This window comes from Staurois parvus, unplaced genomic scaffold, assembly GCF_062004578.1.
Source record: "Staurois parvus isolate SC_StPar_1 unplaced genomic scaffold, SC_StPar_1.0 ptg000126l, whole genome shotgun sequence".
Classification (NCBI taxonomy): Eukaryota; Metazoa; Chordata; class Amphibia; order Anura; family Ranidae; genus Staurois; species Staurois parvus.
Genome location: NW_028317922.1, coordinates 2,319,978 through 2,336,610, shown reverse-complemented (window position 1 = coordinate 2,336,610; position 16,633 = coordinate 2,319,978). Strand labels below are relative to the sequence as shown.

Here is a 16,633-nt window from a genome sequence, read left to right as displayed (position 1 = left end):
TTCAATCTGCGTGCCTGCAGATGTAGTGTTTTCAGGACATGGGTGCAGGAAGTGTACATGACGGAGGAGGTCCAGAGCTGGTGGAAGCAAAGGCGCAGAGTCTCGAGAGCGAGCAATGGGAGAAGAGGAAATCAAGGTCTGTGGGTCGAAAATGGGCTGCTGGCAATGACTGTGGAGAAGTAGAGATGAAAGGTGTTGAGAACTTGGAAGAGGCGTGGAAGTGGGAGAAGTACACACCCCAGCGGAAGATTCCACAGATGGTGTGAAGCGGCCAGGTCCTGCGAAGTTGAAAGCTTGACTTGGTCCAGAAAGCCGTGCCACTTGGTGTCGAGCTGGGTGGCCATCCGATGAACTTCTGTAATTGCCATGTGCTGCGAATGTGAGCGTTTTCTCCTTCAAAGACCATCCAAGGAGTTAAGCTGAGCGGAGGCAGAGGAGTGTGTGGGTAGGTGGGTAGAAAAGAAAAGCCGGCCTCCCCGTCGGGGAATCGAACCCCGGTCTCCCGCGTGACAGGCGGGGATACTCACCACTATACTAACGAGGACCAGTTGGTGCAGAGCACCTGCTCCTGGCCAAAGTACATACGGCTGCACAGCTTCTCTTTCAATAGAGCTGTGGGCCTCCTCAGTTTGCCTTGCAGTCGGCCGGACATCACCCTTGCAACGGGCCTCGTTCGCACGGCATCCGCCTTGTGGGCGGCTTCCGCTATCACTGGCCTTTCCGCCAGTAATAGACAAGTCAAGTCGCCAGGCTCAAATCAACGGCGGCTCGGCAAAGAAGGTCCCACCGAGATTTGAACTCGGATCGCTGGATTCAGAGTCCAGAGTGCTGACCGTTACACCACGGAACCCCTGGAACGAGGATCTTTCTCGCTTTTCTTGTGCCTCGCTATGCCTGTAGCTAACGCTCACTCCCCCTTAACCCCCTAGGACCGACTCTCCTATAATCTTTTCCCTACACCGTCGATCGCCATCTCTTGGTCAATGAAGGGGCGGCAATTTCCCATGCGAAGGTACCGGGAAAGCTAAAAGTACAGCAAATCATTTCCTCCTTTTCCTGGGGCATTCATGGCAGAAGTAGACATGGGATGGCCCAAGCAGCAAGACAGGGGTGGGCGTCACAACAATCGATTCATCTAGTGGTAAGGGCTTCTTGCAAAACGCTTCTCGCAAATTCCACCCTTGGGAGGAGTGCCAGGTCCACGCGCCAGTCAAGCATAAGGAGGCCAGGCGGGTGCCTTGCCTGTGGCTTCAGGCGAGCCCTTACAGGAAGGCCGCCCAGGATGATGCCACCCCTCTTCTGGCAATGGCTCTTTTCCCGGAACCTCAAGTCCTTTTGATTTTTTTTTTCACGCTCTCTGCATTGTTTTGTCTCACCAGGCGACTATGGTTGTGGCACAGGCTGCATGATCCTTTTCCACTCCAGCAAGGATCACGAGCACACTTTTTCTAGCGCTTGGACTTTCGGTTGCTTGAACCCAAGCCCTTCGGGATATCTCCTTCATCAGGGACCTGGTGATTTTTCGAAAGAGCGATCCGGAAAGAGGTAGGTCACATCGAGACTTGATGAACAGGAAAAGATGATGAAACTTTCGAGGTGCCATGAGGCACCAGGGCGAAGAGTCACCCGATCAGGCAGAAAGCACAGCTATGGTTTGTTACCGCCCAAAGCTCTTTCCCAAGACTCTTTGAAGCGTAGTAATAGCTATATGGAAGACGGCTTGGAGCGTGAGGTTCAGTAGTAAACAGGTTGCCACTGGGTGAAACTGGGAACCAGAGGGAAGCTCCAGCACCAAAGACAGGCCCCAGCTGGGGAAAGGGAATGCTCTGCGTGGGACAAATTCCTTATGAAGGCCTTAGCAAACGGGATGACTGGAGATGATCAGAGAAGGGGAGGAGGCCCAAGGTCTTCCCATTAGGGTTGAGCGTGCAAAAACTGGAATCTTAATAGATTGTAACCGGAGACCAACTCTAGAACGTGTTGCACACCGGGGAGGGGGGGTAGAGAGAGTCAAAAAAACCCTCCCCGAGGCCAAAGCAATGAATCTGCTGCATACTCTGCTGTATGTTGGCCTGGTGGTGGGCTTTTAGGAGGGCATTAATGATCGGCTAAAGAGCACACTGGGCTCACTCGCCTACGCCTTTCAATCTGCGTGCCTGCAGATGTAGTGTTTTCAGGACATGGGTGCAGGAAGTGTACATGACGGAGGAGGTCCAGAGCTGGTGGAAGCAAAGGCGCAGAGTCTCGAGAGCGAGCAATGGGAGAAGAGGAAATCAAGGTCTGTGGGTCGAAAATGGTCTGCTGGCAATGACTGTGGAGAAGTAGAGATGAAAGGTGTTGAGAACTTGGAAGAGGCGTGGAAGTGGGAGAAGTACGCACCCCAGCGGAAGATTCCACAGATGGTGTGAAGCGGCCAGGTCCTGCGAAGTTGAAAGCTTGACTTGGTCCAGAAAGCCGTGCCACTTGGTGTCGAGCTGGGTGGCCATCCGATGAACTTCTGTAATTGCCATGTGCTGCGAATGTGAGCGTTTTCTCCTTCAAAGACCATCCAAGGAGTTAAGCTGAGCGGAGGCAGAGGAGTGTGGGGGTAGGTGGGTAGAAAATGAAAAGCCGGCCTCCCCGTCGGGGAATCGAACCCCGGTCTCCCGCGTGACAGGCGGGGATACTCACCACTATACTAACGAGGACCAGTTGGTGCAGAACACCTGCTCCTGGCCAAAGTACATACGGCTGCACAGCTTCTCTTTCAATAGAGCTGTGGGCCTCCTCAGTTTGCCTTGCAGTCGGCCGGACATCACCCTTGCAACGGGCCTCGTTCGCACGGCATCCGCCTTGTGGGCGGCTTCCGCTATCACTGGCCTTTCCGCCAGTAATAGACAAGTCAAGTCGCCAGGCTCAAATCAACGGCGGCTCGGCAAAGAAGGTCCCACCGAGATTTGAACTCGGATCGTTGGATTCAGAGTCCAGAGTGCTGACCGTTACACCACGGAACCCCTGGAACGAGGATCTTTCTCGCTTTTCTTGTGCCTCGCTATGCCTGTAGCTAACGCTCACTCCCCCTTAACCCCCTAGGACCGACTCTCCTATAATCTTTTCCCTACACCGTCGATCGCCATCTCTTGGTCAATGAAGGGGCGGCAATTTCCCATGCGAAGGTACCGGGAAAGCTAAAAGTACAGCAAATCATTTCCTCCTTTTCCTGGGGCATTCATGGCAGAAGTAGACATGGGATGGCCCAAGCAGCAAGACAGGGGTGGGCGTCACAACAATCGATTCATCTAGTGGTAAGGGCTTCTTGCAAAACGCTTCTCGCAAATTCCACCCTTGGGAGGAGTGCCAGGTCCACGCGCCAGTCAAGCATAAGGAGGCCAGGCGGGTGCCTTGCCTGTGGCTTCAGGCGAGCCCTTACAGGAAGGCCGCCCAGGATGATGCCACCCCTCTTCTGGCAATGGCTCTTTTCCCGGAACCTCAAGTCCTTTTGATTTTTTTTTTCACGCTCTCTGCATTGTTTTGTCTCACCAGGCGACTATGGTTGTGGCACAGGCTGCATGATCCTTTTCCACTCCAGCAAGGATCACGAGCACACTTTTTCTAGCGCTTGGACTTTCGGTTGCTTGAACCCAAGCCCTTCGGGATATCTCCTTCATCAGGGGCCTGGTGATTTTTCGAAAGAGCGATCCGGAAAGAGGTAGGTTACATCGAGACTTGATGAACAGGAAAAGATGATGAAACTTTCGAGGTGCCATGAGGCACCAGGGCGAAGAGTCACCCGATCAGGCAGAAAGCACAGCTATGGTTTGTTACCGCCCAAAGCTCTTTCCCAAGACTCTTTGAAGCGTACTAATAGCTATATGGAAGACGGCTTGGAGCGTGAGGTTCAGTAGTAAACAGGTTGCCACTGGGTGAAACTGGGAACCAGAGGGAACCTCCAGCACCAAAGACAGGCCCCAGCTGGGGAAAGGGAATGCTCTGCGTGGGACAAATTCCTTATGAAGGCCTTAGCAAACGGGATGACTGGAGATGATCAGAGAAGGGGAGGAGGCCCAAGGACTTCCCATTAGGGTTGAGCGTGCAAAAACTGGAATCTTAATAGATTGTAACCGGAGACCAACTCTAGAACGTGTTGCACACCGGGGAGGGGGGGTAGAGAGAGTCAAAAAGACCCTCCCCGAGGCCAAAGCAATGAATCTGCTGCATACTCTGCTGTATGTTGGCCTGGTGGTGGGCTTTTAGGAGGGCATTAATGATCGGCTAAAGAGCACACTGGGCTCACTCGCCTACGCCTTTCAATCTGCGTGCCTGCAGATGTAGTGTTTTCAGGACATGGGTGCAGGAAGTGTACATGACGGAGGAGGTCCAGAGCTGGTGGAAGCAAAGGCGCAGAGTCTCGAGAGCGAGCAATGGGAGAAGAGGAAATCAAGGTCTGTGGGTCGAAAATGGGCTGCTGGCAATGACTGTGGAGAAGTAGAGATGAAAGGTGTTGAGAACTTGGAAGAGGCGTGGAAGTGGGAGAAGTACGCACCCCAGCGGAAGATTCCACAGATGGTGTGAAGCGGCCAGGTCCTGCGAAGTTGAAAGCTTGACTTGGTCCAGAAAGCCGTGCCACTTGGTGTCGAGCTGGGTGGCCATCCGATGAACTTCTGTAATTGCCATGTGCTGCGAATGTGAGCGTTTTCTCCTTCAAAGACCATCCAAGGAGTTAAGCTGAGCGGAGGCAGAGGAGTGTGTGGGTAGGTGGGTAGAAAAGAAAAGCCGGCCTCCCCGTCGGGGAATCGAACCCCGGTCTCCCGCGTGACAGGCGGGGATACTCACCACTATACTAACGAGGACCAGTTGGTGCAGAGCACCTGCTCCTGGCCAAAGTACATACGGCTGCACAGCTTCTCTTTCAATAGAGCTGTGGGCCTCCTCAGTTTGCCTTGCAGTCGGCCGGACATCACCCTTGCAACGGGCCTCGTTCGCACGGCATCCGCCTTGTGGGCGGCTTCCGCTATCACTGGCCTTTCCGCCAGTAATAGACAAGTCAAGTCGCCAGGCTCAAATCAACGGCGGCTCGGCAAAGAAGGTCCCACCGAGATTTGAACTCGGATCGCTGGATTCAGAGTCCAGAGTGCTGACCGTTACACCATGGAACCACTGGAACGAGGATCTTTCTCGCTTTTCTTGTGCCTCGCTATGCCTGTAGCTAACGCTCACTCCCCCTTAACCCCCCTAGGACCCACTCTCCTATAATCTTTTCCCTACACCGTCGATCGCCATCTCTTGGTCAATGAAGGGGCGGCAATTTCCCATGCGAAGGTACCGGGAAAGCTAAAAGTACAGCAAATCATTTCCTCCTTTTCCTGGGGCATTCATGGCAGAAGTAGACATGGGATGGCCCAAGCAGCAAGACAGGGGTGGGCGTCACAACAATCGATTCATCTAGTGGTAAGGGCTTCTTGCAAAACGCTTCTCGCAAATTCCACCCTTGGGAGGAGTGCCAGGTCCACGCGCCAGTCAAGCATAAGGAGGCCAGGCGGGTGCCTTGCCTGTGGCTTCAGGCGAGCCCTTACAGGAAGGCCGCCCAGGATGATGCCACCCCTCTTCTGGCAATGGCTCTTTTCCCGGAACCTCAAGTCCTTTTGATTTTTTTTTTCACGCTCTCTGCATTGTTTTGTCTCACCAGGCGACTATGGTTGTGGCACAGGCTGCATGATCCTTTTCCACTCCAGCAAGGATCACGAGCACACTTTTTCTAGCGCTTGGACTTTCGGTTGCTTGAACGCAAGCCCTTCGGGATATCTCCTTCATCAGGGGCCTGGTGATTTTTCGAAAGAGCGATCCGGAAAGAGGTAGGTCACATCGAGACTTGATGAACAGGAAAAGATGATGAAACTTTCGAGGTGCCATGAGGCACCAGGGCGAAGAGTCACCCGATCAGGCAGAAAGCACAGCTATGGTTTGTTACCGCCCAAAGCTCTTTCCCAAGACTCTTTGAAGCGTAGTAATAGCTATATGGAAGACGGCTTGGAGCGTGAGGTTCAGTAGTAAACAGGTTGCCACTGGGTGAAACTGGGAACCAGAGGGAACCTCCAGCACCAAAGACAGGCCCCAGCTGGGGAAAGGGAATGCTCTGCGTGGGACAAATTCCTTATGAAGGCCTTAGCAAACGGGATGACTGGAGATGATCAGAGAAGGGGAGGAGGCCCAAGGACTTCCCATTAGGGTTGAGCGTGCAAAAACTGGAATCTTAATAGATTGTAACCGGAGACCAACTCTAGAACGTGTTGCACACCGGGGAGGGGGGGTAGAGAGAGTCAAAAAGACCCTCCCCGAGGCCAAAGCAATGAATCTGCTGCATACTCTGCTGTATGTTGGCCTGGTGGTGGGCTTTTAGGAGGGCATTAATGATCGGCTAAAGAGCACACTGGGCTCACTCGCCTACGCCTTTCAATCTGCGTGCCTGCAGATGTAGTGTTTTCAGGACATGGGTGCAGGAAGTGTACATGACGGAGGAGGTCCAGAGCTGGTGGAAGCAAAGGCGCAGAGTCTCGAGAGCGAGCAATGGGAGAAGAGGAAATCAAGGTCTGTGGGTCGAAAATGGGCTGCTGGCAATGACTGTGGAGAAGTAGAGATGAAAGGTGTTGAGAACTTGGAAGAGGCGTGGAAGTGGGAGAAGTACGCACCCCAGCGGAAGATTCCACAGATGGTGTGAAGCGGCCAGGTCCTGCGAAGTTGAAAGCTTGACTTGGTCCAGAAAGCCGTGCCACTTGGTGTCGAGCTGGGTGGCCATCCGATGAACTTCTGTAATTGCCATGTGCTGCGAATGTGAGCGTTTTCTCCTTCAAAGACCATCCAAGGAGTTAAGCTGAGCGGAGGCAGAGGAGTGTGTGGGTAGGTGGGTAGAAAAGAAAAGCCTGCCTCCCCGTCGGGGAATCGAACCCCGGTCTCCCGCGTGACAGGCGGGGATACTCACCACTATACTAACGAGGACCAGTTGGTGCAGAGCACCTGCTCCTGGCCAAAGTACATACGGCTGCACAGCTTCTCTTTCAATAGAGCTGTGGGCCTCCTCAGTTTGCCTTGCAGTCGGCCGGACATCACCCTTGCAACGGGCCTCGTTCGCACGGCATCCGCCTTGTGGGCGGCTTCCGCTATCACTGGCCTTTCCGCCAGTAATAGACAAGTCAAGTCGCCAGGCTCAAATCAACGGCGGCTCGGCAAAGAAGGTCCCACCGAGATTTGAACTCGGATCGCTGGATTCAGAGTCCAGAGTGCTGACCGTTACACCATGGAACCCCTGAAACGAGGATCTTTCTCGCTTTTCTTGTGCCTCGCTATGCCTGTAGCTAACGCTCACTCCCCCTTAACCCCCCTAGGACCCACTCTCCTATAATCTTTTCCCTACACCGTCGATCGCCATCTCTTGGTCAATGAAGGGGCGGCAATTTCCCATGCGAAGGTACCGGGAAAGCTAAAAGTACAGCAAATCATTTCCTCCTTTTCCTGGGGCATTCATGGCAGAAGTAGACATGGGATGGCCCAAGCAGCAAGACAGGGGTGGGCGTCACAACAATCGATTCATCTAGTGGTAAGGGCTTCTTGCAAAACGCTTCTCGCAAATTCCACCCTTGGGAGGAGTGCCAGGTCCACGCGCCAGTCAAGCATAAGGAGGCCAGGCGGGTGCCTTGCCTGTGGCTTCAGGCGAGCCCTTACAGGAAGGCCGCCCAGGATGATGCCACCCCTCTTCTGGCAATGGCTCTTTTCCCGGAACCTCAAGTCCTTTTGATTTTTTTTTTCACGCTCTCTGCATTGTTTTGTCTCACCAGGCGACTATGGTTGTGGCACAGGCTGCATGATCCTTTTCCACTCCAGCAAGGATCACGAGCACACTTTTTCTAGCGCTTGGACTTTCGGTTGCTTGAACCCAAGCCCTTCGGGATATCTCCTTCATCAGGGGCCTGGTGATTTTTCGAAAGAGCGATCCGGAAAGAGGTAGGTCACATCGAGACTTGATGAACAGGAAAAGATGATGAAACTTTCGAGGTGCCATGAGGCACCAGGGCGAAGAGTCACCCGATCAGGCAGAAAGCACAGCTATGGTTTGTTACCGCCCAAAGCTCTTTCCCAAGACTCTTTGAAGCGTAGTAATAGCTATATGGAAGACGGCTTGGAGCGTGAGGTTCAGTAGTAAACAGGTTGCCACTGGGTGAAACTGGGAACCAGAGGGAACCTCCAGCACCAAAGACAGGCCCCAGCTGGGGAAAGGGAATGCTCTGCGTGGGACAAATTCCTTATGAAGGCCTTAGCAAACGGGATGACTGGAGATGATCAGAGAAGGGGAGGAGGCCCAAGGTCTTCCCATTAGGGTTGAGCGTGCAAAAACTGGAATCTTAATAGATTGTAACCGGAGACCAACTCTAGAACGTGTTGCACACCGGGGAGGGGGGGTAGAGAGAGTCAAAAAGACCCTCCCCGAGGCCAAAGCAATGAATCTGCTGCATACTCTGCTGTATGTTGGCCTGGTGGTGGGCTTTTAGGAGGGCATTAATGATCGGCTAAAGAGCACACTGGGCTCACTCGCCTACGCCTTTCAATCTGCGTGCCTGCAGATGTAGTGTTTTCAGGACATGGGTGCAGGAAGTGTACATGACGGAGGAGGTCCAGAGCTGGTGGAAGCAAAGGCGCAGAGTCTCGAGAGCGAGCAATGGGAGAAGAGGAAATCAAGGTCTGTGGGTCGAAAATGGGCTGCTGGCAATGACTGTGGAGAAGTAGAGATGAAAGGTGTTGAGAACTTGGAAGAGGCGTGGAAGTGGGAGAAGTACGCACCCCAGCGGAAGATTCCACAGATGGTGTGAAGCGGCCAGGTCCTGCGAAGTTGAAAGCTTGACTTGGTCCAGAAAGCCGTGCCACTTGGTGTCGAGCTGGGTGGCCATCCGATGAACTTCTGTAATTGCCATGTGCTGCGAATGTGAGCGTTTTCTCCTTCAAAGACCATCCAAGGAGTTAAGCTGAGCGGAGGCAGAGGAGTGTGGGGGTAGGTGGGTAGAAAAGAAAAGCCTGCCTCCCCGTCGGGGAATCGAACCCCTGTCTCCCGCGTGACAGGCGGAGATACTCACCACTATACTAACGAGGACCAGTTGGTGCAGAGCACCTGCTCCTGGCCAAAGTACATACGGCTGCACAGCTTCTCTTTCAATAGAGCTGTGGGCCTCCTCAGTTTGCCTTGCAGTCGGCCGGACATCACCCTTGCAACGGGCCTCATTCGCACGGCATCCGCCTTGTGGGCGGCTTCCGCTATTACTGGCCTTTCCGCCAGTAATAGACAAGTCAAGTCGCCAGGCTCAAATCAACGGCGGCTCGGAAAAGAAGGTCCCACCGAGATTTGAACTCGGATCGCTGGATTCAGAGTCCAGAGTGCTGACTGTTACACCATGGAACCCCTGGAACGAGGATCTTTCTCGCTTTTCTTGTGCCTCGCTATGCCTGTAGCTAACGCTCACTCCCCCTTAACCCCCCTAGGACCCACTCTCCTATAATCTTTTCCCTACACCGTCGATCGCCATCTCTTGGTCAATGAAGGGGCGGCAATTTCCCATGCGAAGGTACCGGGAAAGCTAAAAGTACAGCAAATCATTTCCTCCTTTTCCTGGGGCATTCATGGCAGAAGTAGACATGGGATGGCCCAAGCAGCAAGACAGGGGTGGGCGTCACAACAATCGATTCATCTAGTGGTAAGGGCTTCTTGCAAAACGCTTCTCGCAAATTCCACCCTTGGGAGGAGTGCCAGGTCCACGCGCCAGTCAAGCATAAGGAGGCCAGGCGGGTGCCTTGCCTGTGGCTTCAGGCGAGCCCTTACAGGAAGGCCGCCCAGGATGATGCCACCCCTCTTCTGGCAATGGCTCTTTTCCCGGAACCTCAAGTCCTTTTGATTTTTTTTTTCACGCTCTCTGCATTGTTTTGTCTCACCAGGCGACTATGGTTGTGGCACAGGCTGCATGATCCTTTTCCACTCCAGCAAGGATCACGAGCACACTTTTTCTAGCGCTTGGACTTTCGGTTGCTTGAACCCAAGCCCTTCGGGATATCTCCTTCATCAGGGGCCTGGTGATTTTTCGAAAGAGCGATCCGGAAAGAGGTAGGTCACATCGAGACTTGATGAACAGGAAAAGATGATGAAACTTTCGAGGTGCCATGAGGCACCAGGGCGAAGAGTCACCCGATCAGGCAGAAAGCACAGCTATGGTTTGTTACCGCCCAAAGCTCTTTCCCAAGACTCTTTGAAGCGTAGTAATAGCTATATGGAAGACGGCTTGGAGCGTGAGGTTCAGTAGTAAACAGGTTGCCACTGGGTGAAACTGGGAACCAGAGGGAACCTCCAGCACCAAAGACAGGCCCCAGCTGGGGAAAGGGAATGCTCTGCGTGGGACAAATTCCTTATGAAGGCCTTAGCAAACGGGATGACTGGAGATGATCAGAGAAGGGGAGGAGGCCCAAGGACTTCCCATTAGGGTTGAGCGTGCAAAAACTGGAATCTTAATAGATTGTAACCGGAGACCAACTCTAGAACGTGTTGCACACCGGGGAGGGGGGGTAGAGAGAGTCAAAAAGACCCTCCCCGAGGCCAAAGCAATGAATCTGCTGCATACTCTGCTGTATGTTGGCCTGGTGGTGGGCTTTTAGGAGGGCATTAATGATCGGCTAAAGAGCACACTGGGCTCACTCGCCTACGCCTTTCAATCTGCGTGCCTGCAGATGTAGTGTTTTCAGGACATGGGTGCAGGAAGTGTACATGACGGAGGAGGTCCAGAGCTGGTGGAAGCAAAGGCGCAGAGTCTCGAGAGCGAGCAATGGGAGAAGAGGAAATCAAGGTCTGTGGGTCGAAAATGGGCTGCTGGCAATGACTGTGGAGAAGTAGAGATGAAAGGTGTTGAGAACTTGGAAGAGGCGTGGAAGTGGGAGAAGTACGCACCCCAGCGGAAGATTCCACAGATGGTGTGAAGCGGCCAGGTCCTGCGAAGTTGAAAGCTTGACTTGGTCCAGAAAGCCGTGCCACTTGGTGTCGAGCTGGGTGGCCATCCGATGAACTTCTGTAATTGCCATGTGCTGCGAATGTGAGCGTTTTCTCCTTCAAAGACCATCCAAGGAGTTAAGCTGAGCGGAGGCAGAGGAGTGTGTGGGTAGGTGGGTAGAAAAGAAAAGCCTGCCTCCCCTTCGGGGAATCGAACCCCGGTCTCCCGCGTGACAGGCGGGGATACTCACCACTATACTAACGAGGACCAGTTGGTGCAGAGCACCTGCTCCTGGCCAAAGTACATACGGCTGCACAGCTTCTCTTTCAATAGAGCTGTGGGCCTCCTCAGTTTGCCTTGCAGTCGGCCGGACATCACCCTTGCAACGGGCCTCGTTCGCACGGCATCCGCCTTGTGGGCGGCTTCCGCTATCACTGGCCTTTCCGCCAGTAATAGACAAGTCAAGTCGCCAGGCTCAAATCAACAGCGGCTCGGCAAAGAAGGTCCCACCGAGATTTGAACTCGGATCGCTGGATTCAGAGTCCAGAGTGCTGACCGTTACACCATGGAACCCCTGGAACGAGGATCTTTCTCGCTTTTCTTGTGCCTCGCTATGCCTGTAGCTAACGCTCACTCCCCCTTAACCCCCCTAGGACCCACTCTCCTATAATCTTTTCCCTACACCGTCGATCGCCATCTCTTGGTCAATGAAGGGGCGGCAATTTCCCATGCGAAGGTACCGGGAAAGCTAAAAGTACAGCAAATCATTTCCTCCTTTTCCTGGGGCATTCATGGCAGAAGTAGACATGGGATGGCCCAAGCAGCAAGACAGGGGTGGGCGTCACAACAATCGATTCATCTAGTGGTAAGGGCTTCTTGCAAAACGCTTCTCGCAAATTCCACCCTTGGGAGGAGTGCCAGGTCCACGCGCCAGTCAAGCATAAGGAGGCCAGGCGGGTGCCTTGCCTGTGGCTTCAGGCGAGCCCTTACAGGAAGGCCGCCCAGGATGATGCCACCCCTCTTCTGGCAATGGCTCTTTTCCCGGAACCTCAAGTCCTTTTGATTTTTTTTTTCACGCTCTCTGCATTGTTTTGTCTCACCAGGCGACTATGGTTGTGGCACAGGCTGCATGATCCTTTTCCACTCCAGCAAGGATCACGAGCACACTTTTTCTAGCGCTTGGACTTTCGGTTGCTTGAACCCAAGCCCTTCGGGATATCTCCTTCATCAGGGGCCTGGTGATTTTTCGAAAGAGCGATCCGGAAAGAGGTAGGTCACATCGAGACTTGATGAACAGGAAAAGATGATGAAACTTTCGAGGTGCCATGAGGCACCAGGGCGAAGAGTCACCCGATCAGGCAGAAAGCACAGCTATGGTTTGTTACCGCCCAAAGCTCTTTCCCAAGACTCTTTGAAGCGTACTAATAGCTATATGGAAGACGGCTTGGAGCGTGAGGTTCAGTAGTAAACAGGTTGCCACTGGGTGAAACTGGGAACCAGAGGGAACCTCCAGCACCAAAGACAGGCCCCAGCTGGGGAAAGGGAATGCTCTGCGTGGGACAAATTCCTTATGAAGGCCTTAGCAAACGGGATGACTGGAGATGATCAGAGAAGGGGAGGAGGCCCAAGGACTTCCCATTAGGGTTGAGCGTGCAAAAACTGGAATCTTAATAGATTGTAACCGGAGACCAACTCTAGAACGTGTTGCACACCGGGGAGGGGGGGTAGAGAGAGTCAAAAAGACCCTCCCCGAGGCCAAAGCAATGAATCTGCTGCATACTCTGCTGTATGTTGGCCTGGTGGTGGGCTTTTAGGAGGGCATTAATGATCGGCTAAAGAGCACACTGGGCTCACTCGCCTACGCCTTTCAATCTGCGTGCCTGCAGATGTAGTGTTTTCAGGACATGGGTGCAGGAAGTGTACATGACGGAGGAGGTCCAGAGCTGGTGGAAGCAAAGGCGCAGAGTCTCGAGAGCGAGCAATGGGAGAAGAGGAAATCAAGGTCTGTGGGTCGAAAATGGGCTGCTGGCAATGACTGTGGAGAAGTAGAGATGAAAGGTGTTGAGAACTTGGAAGAGGCGTGGAAGTGGGAGAAGTACGCACCCCAGCGGAAGATTCCACAGATGGTGTGAAGCGGCCAGGTCCTGCGAAGTTGAAAGCTTGACTTGGTCCAGAAAGCCGTGCCACTTGGTGTCGAGCTGGGTGGCCATCCGATGAACTTCTGTAATTGCCATGTGCTGCGAATGTGAGCGTTTTCTCCTTCAAAGACCATCCAAGGAGTTAAGCAGAGCGGAGGCAGAGGAGTGTGTGGGTAGGTGGGTAGAAAAGAAAAGCCGGCCTCCCCGTCGGGGAATCGAACCCCGGTCTCCCGCGTGACAGGCGGGGATACTCACCACTATACTAACGAGGACCAGTTGGTGCAGAGCACCTGCTCCTGGCCAAAGTACATACGGCTGCACAGCTTCTCTTTCAATAGAGCTGTGGGCCTCCTCAGTTTGCCTTGCAGTCGGCCGGACATCACCCTTGCAACGGGCCTCGTTCGCACGGCATCCGCCTTGTGGGCGGCTTCCGCTATCACTGGCCTTTCCGCCAGTAATAGACAAGTCAAGTCGCCAGGCTCAAATCAACAGCGGCTCGGCAAAGAAGGTCCCACCGAGATTTGAACTCGGATCGCTGGATTCAGAGTCCAGAGTGCTGACCGTTACACCATGGAACCCCTGGAACGAGGATCTTTCTCGCTTTTCTTGTGCCTCGCTATGCCTGTAGCTAACGCTCACTCCCCCTTAACCCCCCTAGGACCCACTCTCCTATAATCTTTTCCCTACACCGTCGATCGCCATCTCTTGGTCAATGAAGGGGCGGCAATTTCCCATGCGAAGGTACCGGGAAAGCTAAAAGTACAGCAAATCATTTCCTCCTTTTCCTGGGGCATTCATGGCAGAAGTAGACATGGGATGGCCCAAGCAGCAAGACAGGGGTGGGCGTCACAACAATCGATTCATTTAGTGGTAAGGGCTTCTTGCAAAACGCTTCTCGCAAATTCCACCCTTGGGAGGAGTGCCAGGTCCACGCGCCAGTCAAGCATAAGGAGGCCAGGCGGGTGCCTTGCCTGTGGCTTCAGGCGAGCCCTTACAGGAAGGCCGCCCAGGATGATGCCACCTCTCTTCTGGCAATGGCTCTTTTCCCGGAACCTCAAGTCCTTTTGATTTTTTTTTTCACGCTCTCTGCATTGTTTTGTCTCACCAGGCGACTATGGTTGTGGCACAGGCTGCATGATCCTTTTCCACTCCAGCAAGGATCACGAGCACACTTTTTCTAGCGCTTGGACTTTCGGTTGCTTGAACCCAAGCCCTTCGGGATATCTCCTTCATCAGGGGCCTGGTGATTTTTCGAAAGAGCGATCCGGAAAGAGGTAGGTCACATCGAGACTTGATGAACAGGAAAAGATGATGAAACTTTCGAGGTGCCATGAGGCACCAGGGCGAAGAGTCACCCGATCAGGCAGAAAGCACAGCTATGGTTTGTTACCGCCCAAAGCTCTTTCCCAAGACTCTTTGAAGCGTAGTAATAGCTATATGGAAGACGGCTTGGAGCGTGAGGTTCAGTAGTAAACAGGTTGCCACTGGGTGAAACTGGGAACCAGAGGGAACCTCCAGCACCAAAGACAGGCCCCAGCTGGGGAAAGGGAATGCTCTGCGTGGGACAAATTCCTTATGAAGGCCTTAGCAAACGGGATGACTGGAGATGATCAGAGAAGGGGAGGAGGCCCAAGGACTTCCCATTAGGGTTGAGCGTGCAAAAACTGGAATCTTAATAGATTGTAACCGGAGACCAACTCTAGAACGTGTTGCACACCGGGGAGGGGGGGTAGAGAGAGTCAAAAAGACCCTCCCCGAGGCCAAAGCAATGAATCTGCTGCATACTCTGCTGTATGTTGGCCTGGTGGTGGGCTTTTAGGAGGGCATTAATGATCGGCTAAAGAGCACACTGGGCTCACTCGCCTACGCCTTTCAATCTGCGTGCCTGCAGATGTAGTGTTTTCAGGACATGGGTGCAGGAAGTGTACATGACGGAGGAGGTCCAGAGCTGGTGGAAGCAAAGGCGCATAGTCTCGAGAGCGAGCAATGGGAGAAGAGGAAATCAAGGTCTGTGGGTCGAAAATGGGCTGCTGGCAATGACTGTGGAGAAGTAGAGATGAAAGGTGTTGAGAACTTGGAAGAGGCGTGGAAGTGGGAGAAGTACGCACCCCAGCGGAAGATTCCACAGATGGTGTGAAGCGGCCAGGTCCTGCGAAGTTGAAAGCTTGACTTGGTCCAGAAAGCCGTGCCACTTGGTGTCGAGCTGGGTGGCCATCCGATGAACTTCTGTAATTGCCATGTGCTGCGAATGTGAGCGTTTTCTCCTTCAAAGACCATCCAAGGAGTTAAGCTGAGCGGAGGCAGAGGAGTGTGTGGGTAGGTGGGTAGAAAAGAAAAGCCGGCCTCCCCGTCGGGGAATCGAACCCCGGTCTCCCGCGTGACAGGCGGGGATACTCACCACTATACTAACGAGGACCAGTTGGTGCAGAGCACCTGCTCCTGGCCAAAGTACATACGGCTGCACAGCTTCTCTTTCAATAGAGCTGTGGGCCTCCTCAGTTTGCCTTGCAGTCGGCCGGACATCACCCTTGCAACGGGCCTCGTTTGCACGGCATCCGCCTTGTGGGCGGCTTCCGCTATCACTGGCCTTTCCGCCAGTAATAGACAAGTCAAGTCGCCAGGCTCAAATCAACGGCGGCTCGGCAAAGAAGGTCCCACCGAGATTTGAACTCGGATCGCTGGATTCAGAGTCCAGAGTGCTGACCGTTACACCATGGAACCCCTGGAACAAGGATCTTTCTCGCTTTTCTTGTGCCTCGCTATGCCTGTAGCTAACGCTCACTCCCCCTTAACCCCCCTAGGACCCACTCTCCTATAATCTTTTCCCTACACCGTCGATCGCCATCTCTTGGTCAATGAAGGGGCGGCAATTTCCCATGCGAAGGTACCGGGAAAGCTAAAAGTACAGCAAATCATTTCCTCCTTTTCCTGGGGCATTCATGGCAGAAGTAGACATGGGATGGCCCAAGCAGCAAGACAGGGGTGGGCGTCACAACAATCGATTCATCTAGTGGTAAGGGCTTCTTGCAAAACGCTTCTCGCAAATTCCACCCTTGGGAGGAGTGCCAGATCCACGCGCCAGTCAAGCATAAGGAGGCCAGGCGGGTGCCTTGCCTGTGGCTTCAGGCGAGCCCTTACAGGAAGGCCGCCCAGGATGATGCCACCCCTCTTCTGGCAATGGCTCTTTTCCCGGAACCTCAAATCATTTTTTTTTTCACGCTCTCTGCATTGTTTTGTCTCACCAGGCGACTATGGTTGTGGCACAGGCTGCATGATCCTTTTCCACTCCAGCAAGGATCACGAGCACACTTTTTCTAGCGCTTGGACTTTTGGTTGCTTGAACCTAAGCCCTTCGGGATATCTCCTTCATCAGGGGCCTGGTGATTTTTCGAAAGAGCGATCCGGAAAGAGGTAGGTCACATCGAGACTTGATGAACAGGAAAAGATGATGAAACTTTCGAGGTGCCATGAGGCACCAGGGCGAAGAGTCACCCGATCAGGCAG

General features: G+C 53.5%; 13 non-coding genes across 13 annotated transcripts; all 13 read right to left on the bottom strand.

Moving 5' to 3' along the window:
* Positions 1 to 472: 472 nt before the first annotated feature.
* TRNAD-GUC (transfer RNA aspartic acid (anticodon GUC)) lies at positions 473 to 544 on the bottom strand. Its single transcript has one exon. It is a non-coding gene; the product is annotated as a tRNA-Asp (tRNA).
* Positions 545 to 778: 234 nt separating this feature from the next.
* TRNAQ-CUG (transfer RNA glutamine (anticodon CUG)) lies at positions 779 to 850 on the bottom strand. The gene has a single exon. It is a non-coding gene; the product is annotated as a tRNA-Gln (tRNA).
* A 1,765-nt stretch (positions 851 to 2,615) lies between these two features.
* TRNAD-GUC (transfer RNA aspartic acid (anticodon GUC)) lies at positions 2,616 to 2,687 on the bottom strand. Its single transcript has one exon. It is a non-coding gene; the product is annotated as a tRNA-Asp (tRNA).
* A 2,070-nt stretch (positions 2,688 to 4,757) lies between these two features.
* TRNAD-GUC (transfer RNA aspartic acid (anticodon GUC)) lies at positions 4,758 to 4,829 on the bottom strand. Its single transcript has one exon. It is a non-coding gene; the product is annotated as a tRNA-Asp (tRNA).
* Positions 4,830 to 5,063: 234 nt separating this feature from the next.
* TRNAQ-CUG (transfer RNA glutamine (anticodon CUG)) lies at positions 5,064 to 5,135 on the bottom strand. The gene has a single exon. It is a non-coding gene; the product is annotated as a tRNA-Gln (tRNA).
* A 1,765-nt stretch (positions 5,136 to 6,900) lies between these two features.
* On the bottom strand, positions 6,901 to 6,972 carry TRNAD-GUC (transfer RNA aspartic acid (anticodon GUC)). Its single transcript has one exon. It is a non-coding gene; the product is annotated as a tRNA-Asp (tRNA).
* A 234-nt stretch (positions 6,973 to 7,206) lies between these two features.
* On the bottom strand, positions 7,207 to 7,278 carry TRNAQ-CUG (transfer RNA glutamine (anticodon CUG)). Its single transcript has one exon. It is a non-coding gene; the product is annotated as a tRNA-Gln (tRNA).
* Positions 7,279 to 9,349: 2,071 nt separating this feature from the next.
* On the bottom strand, positions 9,350 to 9,421 carry TRNAQ-CUG (transfer RNA glutamine (anticodon CUG)). The gene has a single exon. It is a non-coding gene; the product is annotated as a tRNA-Gln (tRNA).
* A 2,071-nt stretch (positions 9,422 to 11,492) lies between these two features.
* TRNAQ-CUG (transfer RNA glutamine (anticodon CUG)) lies at positions 11,493 to 11,564 on the bottom strand. Its single transcript has one exon. It is a non-coding gene; the product is annotated as a tRNA-Gln (tRNA).
* A 1,765-nt stretch (positions 11,565 to 13,329) lies between these two features.
* TRNAD-GUC (transfer RNA aspartic acid (anticodon GUC)) lies at positions 13,330 to 13,401 on the bottom strand. Its single transcript has one exon. It is a non-coding gene; the product is annotated as a tRNA-Asp (tRNA).
* A 234-nt stretch (positions 13,402 to 13,635) lies between these two features.
* Positions 13,636 to 13,707, bottom strand: TRNAQ-CUG (transfer RNA glutamine (anticodon CUG)). The gene has a single exon. It is a non-coding gene; the product is annotated as a tRNA-Gln (tRNA).
* A 1,765-nt stretch (positions 13,708 to 15,472) lies between these two features.
* On the bottom strand, positions 15,473 to 15,544 carry TRNAD-GUC (transfer RNA aspartic acid (anticodon GUC)). Its single transcript has one exon. It is a non-coding gene; the product is annotated as a tRNA-Asp (tRNA).
* A 234-nt stretch (positions 15,545 to 15,778) lies between these two features.
* Positions 15,779 to 15,850, bottom strand: TRNAQ-CUG (transfer RNA glutamine (anticodon CUG)). Its single transcript has one exon. It is a non-coding gene; the product is annotated as a tRNA-Gln (tRNA).
* Positions 15,851 to 16,633: the final 783 nt, after the last annotated feature.